Genomic DNA, 6,508 nt, shown 5'->3' with positions numbered 1-6,508 from the left:
TTTTTAGGTTGTGAATATAGAGATTGCACAATTCTTTTTAAGCGTCAGGCAACTTCAGAGAAGCGCTTTGAGCACAGATCTGGAATGCTGTAGTGTTGTAGTGCTTTAGTACATTCCTAATTCTTTGTTGATATTGACAATACAAAATGCATTTTTGTATTCTTCTTATTATTCTTATACATTCTTATTACTTTGTTGATAGTGACATTACAATACGCTTTGTCTGCATTAGACAATCTCAGATCTCAGACAATCTGCACTTTAAACACAGTTCTGGGGTGCTTTAGTGTTTTGTCCATTCCTTTTACTTTATACACAGTTCTGGAGTTTTGTACTGTTTTTGAACATTCTTATTTCTTTGTTGATAGTGTCATTACAGAAAGTTTTTTCTGCATTAGACAATCTCAGAGAAACGCTTCAAACACAGTTCTTGAGTTTTGTATTGTTTTTGGACATTCGTAATACTTTAGTGACAATACAAAAAGCATTTTTTTTGCATTTGACAATCTTAGAGTAGCGCATTAAGCACATTACTGGAGTAATTTTGTACATCCACATTACTTTGTGAATACTGAAATTACAACTGCATTAGACAAGCTCAGAGAAGCACTTTAAACACAGTTTTAGTATTTTTGAAAATTCCTATTGAACATTGTTTGAACATTGTTGATAGTGACATTACAAAAAGCATTTTCTGCATTAGACAAACTCAGGAAAGCGCTTTATATGCAGTTCTTGAGTGTTGTAGTGTTTTTGAACATTCTTTTTACTTTGTGGATACTGACATCATAAAAAGCATTTTCTGCATTAGACTAGCTCTGAGAAACTTCTGGAGTGTTCTGGAGTGTTTTGTTTTTGAACTTTCCCATTAGTACCTGAGAGAAGTGCTTAAAGCACATTACTTTTTTTTTTGTGCATTTGGTAATTCCTATTACTTTGTTGATAGTGTATTACAGAAAGCATTTTCTGCATTAGACAAGCTCAGAATATCGCTTTATACACAGTTCTTAAGTGCTTTAATGTTTTTGTACACTCCTTTTACTCCTTTTACTTTGTGGTTACTGACATTACAGAAATAATTTTTGCATTAGACAAGCGCCGAGAAGCGCTTCAAATACAGTTCTGGAGTTTTATAGTGTTTTTTTGCTGATAGTGACATTATAAAAATATTTTCTGCATTAGACAAACAAAGAGCACATTATTGGAGTGTTTTTGTTAATTTCTATAACTTTGTTGTTAGTGTCATTACTGAAAGCGTTTTCTGCATAAGACAAGCTCTGAGAAGCGCTTTAAATACAGTTCTGGAGATTTGTAGTGTTTTTTTGAACATTCCTATTACTTAGTTGGGTCATTCTATAATTTGGGGTACATTTCACATCACCAAGAAGTACAAAAACAATGTTCTTTCTCAAAAGAACAATCAGTGGTTCAAGTTAATATATTTCTTTAGTGTAACATATCCACTAGTTGCAAAGCTTAAACATAATTATTTTTTATTTTATTTAAAAGGGCAAGTAGATGTAGACTACTAGGTAACTTAGTTGACAGGTAACATAGTTGACAATTTCCCTATTTTGACCCATAACTTCAGTGGTAGATCTTGCCTGGTTGACCACATGTCATTTCTTGAACAGAGTAATGCCTAATTTGAACATACATTTGAATTAAAATTATAAAAAAAATTGTAACCATAACAATGTATAACAACATAGTTGACGGTCAATTAATATACTCATTGACAATGTTCTATTATAGATAAAATATTTTAAAAAATTAGAGAACATTCACCACAGTTTGTTCAATATGCCCTCTACAGAGAAAAATGATATCATGTAATGCTGGTCACATAGTTTTAGAACAAACCATTTTTGAGTTGCTGAGTGGAGTTCTGTTAGTAACATAGTTGATAGAACTTTTGCGGACAATAATAAATAAATATATTTAAATTATTTAAAAGAGAAACTCAATTTAAAAAATATTATTTTTCTTTAGTATTTAAACTATTGAAATAAATAAAAAAATAGATGTTGTTGCCCTTAATAATTTTATTCATTATTTTGAAACCAAGGCACCCTCAACTTAAAAAACGGACACAGCAAAAACTGTTCATTTAGGAACATTATGACAAATTTCAAGCTAAATGAAGCATAGGATGCACATAATGTTTTTGTGATATTACAACATGTTTTCCATTAATAGGTAAAATATTAAATTTTTAAAGAAAATAGTCAGAATAAATATAATTATTATCATTGGACATGGAATGTACCCCAAATTATAGAATGACTCAGTTAATAGTGACATTACCAAAAGCATTTTCTGCGTCAGATAGACTTAGAAAAGCTCTTTAAACACAGTTCAAGTGTTTTTGTTCTTTCACATTACTTTGCTGATAAAAACAATGCAACAAGCATTTTCAGCGTCAAACTCATAGAGGCGCTATATGCACAGTTCTGGAGTGTTTTTATGTTTTTGTCCATTCTTTTTACTTTGTTGATGGTGATATTACAAATAGCATTTTCTGCATTAGATAGGCTCAGAGAAACCCTTTAAACACAGTTCTGGAGTGTTGTAGTGTTTTGAACATTCCTTTTACGTTGTTGATTGTGCAATGATTTTCTAGCGTCACACAACCTCAGAGAAGTGCCTTAAGCACAGATCTGTAGTGTTGTCGTGTTATAGTGATTTAGCAAATTCCTAATATTTTGTTGATATTGACAATACAAAAAGCATTTTCTGAATTTGATAAGCTCAGAGAAGTGCTTTAAACACAGTTCTGGAGTGTTTTTGTGTGTTTATACAAACTTCTTTGCTTTCTTGATAGTAACATTACAAAACGCATTTTCTGCAATAATCAAGCTCAGAGAGGCGCTTTATACATTTACATCTTCAGCATTTAGCAGACGCTCTCATCCAGAGCGACTTACAGAAGTGCTTCCAAAGTGAACATTTCATTTCTCAAGTTTAGGTAAACAACAGTCGAAGAACACAAATCTGCTAAAACCTGTTATAACCAAAGTGTTTTTTTTTTGTTTTTTTGGGGGAAATGGAAAAGGATGGAATAAGATGTTAGTAAATAAGTACAAGTCAGCTTAAGTGCTTAGTAAAGAGGTGGGTTTTTAATCACTTTTTAAAGACAGCAGGAGACTCAGATGTTCGGACAGACAGAGGAAGTTCATTCCACCACTTGGGCGCTAGAACAGAGAAGAGCCTTGATGCTTGTCTTCCTTTAGTCCTGGATGGAGGCTCAAGTCGAGCGAGACTGGTGGCTCGGAGGTTGCGTGGTACAGAGCGGGGTTTGATTAGACCACAAAGGTAGCTTGGGGCTGGTCCATTTCTGGCTTTGTAGGCGAGCATCAGTGTTTTAAACTGAATGCGTGCAGCTACAGGAAGCCAGTGAAGAGAACGCAGCAGTGGGGTGATGTGGCAGTGTTTGGGCTGGTTAAAAACCAGACGGGCAGCTGCATTTTGGATGAGCTGCAAGGGTTTAATAGTGGACATGGGCGCTCCTGCCAGAAGGGAGTTGCAGTAGTCCAACCGTGAGATTACAAGTGATTACACCAGAATCTGGGTAGCTTCCCTGGAGAGAAATGGTCGAATCTTCCTGATGTTGTACAGGAGGAACCGGCACGATCTTGTCATGTTGGCTATATAAGGAGAGAAGGTAAGCTGGTTATCCAGGACAGCACCAAGACTTCTTACCTTATCAGATGGTCTGATCTGGGAGTCATCCAGAGAAATGACTAGGTCCTGGGTTGGAGACTGATCTCCAGGAATAAGCAACACCTCTGTCTTGCTGGGATTAAGTTTTAGATGATGAGCTGACATCCATAGTGAGATATCTCGCAGACATGCTGAGATGCGAGCTGAGACTTGTGTGTCTGAAGGAGGAAATGACAGAACGAGCTGAGTGTCATCTGCATAGGAGTGGTAGGAGAAGCCATGGGAGGCTTTGACCTTACCCAGAGAGCGGGTGTAGATAGAGAAAAGAAGTGGGCCAAGTACAGAGCCCTGAGGAACACCGGTTGAGAGAGTGCATGGGGGAGATATGGATCCCCTCCATGACACTTGGTAGGAGCGCCCTTCGAGGTAGGAGGCCATCCATTGCCATGCTGAACCTGTTACACCAAGGTTTGAGAGTGTGGACAAGAGAATGCTGTGATTCACGGTGTCGAAGGCTGCAGAGAGGTCATGAAGAATAAGGACAGATGACAGTTTGGCTGCTTTGGCTGCATGAAGCTTCTCAGTAACAGCTACCAGTGCTGTTTCCGTAGAATGCGCTGCCTTGAAGCCAGACTGGTACGGATCGTGGAGGTCATTCTGAGTGAGAAAGGCAGATAGTTGGTTATAGACAGCACGTTCAAGAATTTTGGATAGAAAAGAGAGGAGTGAGACAGGTCTGTAGTTGTTAATGTCTGTAGTGTCTAGTGTAGGTTTCTTAAGAAGGGGAATGACCTGAGCCTTCTTAAAAGCAGTAGGGACAACACCTGATGTCAGGGAGTTGTTGATGATGGGTGAGATGAAGGGGATCAGGTCCTGTGAGATGTCTTTAAGGATGGTGGATGGTATAGGGTCGAGTGTGCATGTAGTGGGATTGCTGGATGAGAGGAGCTGTGTTACCTCATCCATGGTGAGTGGGGTGAATCTGGTGAGTGTGTTGGTGGGTTGAGGGTCAGTTGAAAGTGGGTCAGTCGGAGAGAAGGATTGATTGATTTTGTCAATCTTGTCCTGAAAGAATGTTGCAAAGTCAGTAGCAGTGAGAGAGGCAGATGGGGGAGGAGGAGGGTTCAGAAGAGAGGAAAAGATGGCATGAAGCTTACGTGGGTCAGCGGCAGATTGTTCAAGCTTGGCTTTGTAAAAAGATGTTTTTGCAGCAGTCACGTCGGATGAGAACCTGGACAGCAAATCGTGGTAGGAGTGGAGGTCCACACTGAGCTTACATTTCCTCCACTTTCTCTCAGCTGCCCTTAATTCTCTTCTGTTGCTGCGCAATGCATCTGAAAGCCAAGGAGCAGGGTGAGAGGGTTTTTCTCGTTTAAGGGTAAGAGGACAGAGCTGATCGAGGGATGTTGAAAGAGAAGAGAGTAGAGTATTAGTTGCAGAGTTGAGTGGAAGGGTAGCAAGCATGTCAGGGTTAGGTAGTGAAGTTAGGATGTTGGAGATCAGCAGAAAGGAAGATAAAGAGTGAAGATTTATACACAAGTGTTTTAGTGTTTTTAAACATTCCTATTACTTTGTTGAGACTGACAATACACAAAGCTTTTTTTTTTGCATTAGACAAACTCAGAGAAGCGATTAAAGCACATTACTGGAGTGTTTTAGTGTTTTTATACATTCCTATTACTTTGTTGATAGTGACATTACAGAAAGCATTTTCTGCATTAGACAAGCTCTGAGAAGGTATTTAAGCACTTCACTTGAGTGTTTTTGTGTTACTTTGCTTTATACACAGTTCTTTAGCGTTGTACTGTTTTGTATATTCTTTAAACTTTGTAGATAGTGTCATTACAGAAAACATTTTCTGCATTAGACAAGCTCTTAGAAGCGCTTTATACACAGTTCTTAAGTGTTGTAGTGTTTTTGTACATTCCTAATACTTTGTTGATTGTGACTATACAAAAAGCATCTTCAGCAAAATCTGTAAGAAGCCGTTTAAACACTATTCAGGAGTGTTTTAATGTTTTTGTACATTTCTTTTACTTGTTGGATACTGACATTTTAAAAGGCATTTTCTGCATTAAATGAGCTCTGAGAAACGCCTTAAATACGGTTCTGCAGTGTTGTAGTGTTTTTGAACATTCCGATTACTTCAAGTGTTTTAGTGGAGATCGTCAAGAGCACCAAATTCCTTGATGTTCACCTGGCGGAGAACCTTACCTGGACCCTCAACACCAGCGCCATAACCAAGAAAGCCCAACAGCGTCTATACTTTCTGAGGAGACTGAGGAAATCTCACCTGCCACCTCCCATCCTCACCACATTCTACAGAGGAACCATCGAGAGCATGAGCAGCTGCAACACTGTCTGGTTTGGGAATTGCGCTGCGTCTGACCGCAAGATTCTCCAGCGAGTAGTGAGGACAACTGAAAAGATCGTCGGGGTCTCTCTCCCATTTCTCACGGACTAACACTACTAGACTGTGCAACAGCTTTATTCATAACCCAGCTAGCACGATAGATCTGGGCCCATTCCGGCACCGGTTCGGCAGTGTCGGCTGTCTGTCGGCTCGGCACCCCGCATCTGGCCCGAATATGGCTGCATGTCGGCACTGTCGGCTGACTGAGATTCGGCTACATTGCGGCACCCCGCATCTGGCCCGAATATGGCTGCATGTCGGCACTGTCGGCTGACTGAGACTCGGCTACATTGCGGCACCCTGCATCTGGCCCGAATATGGCTGCATGTCGGCTGACCGAGACTCAAAGAACTTTTTTAATCCAATTTGATAGTTGTGTATGTAACTATGTGTAAAATAATTTTACAGTCGCTTGATAAGCTTGTTTGACTT

The sequence above is a fragment of the Trichomycterus rosablanca genome, chromosome 2 (genome assembly GCF_030014385.1).
Source record: "Trichomycterus rosablanca isolate fTriRos1 chromosome 2, fTriRos1.hap1, whole genome shotgun sequence".
In the NCBI taxonomy this organism is placed as follows: Eukaryota; Metazoa; Chordata; class Actinopteri; order Siluriformes; family Trichomycteridae; genus Trichomycterus; species Trichomycterus rosablanca.
The sequence above is the reverse complement of the archived record's forward strand: the minus strand, read 5'-3'. Positions refer to the sequence as shown.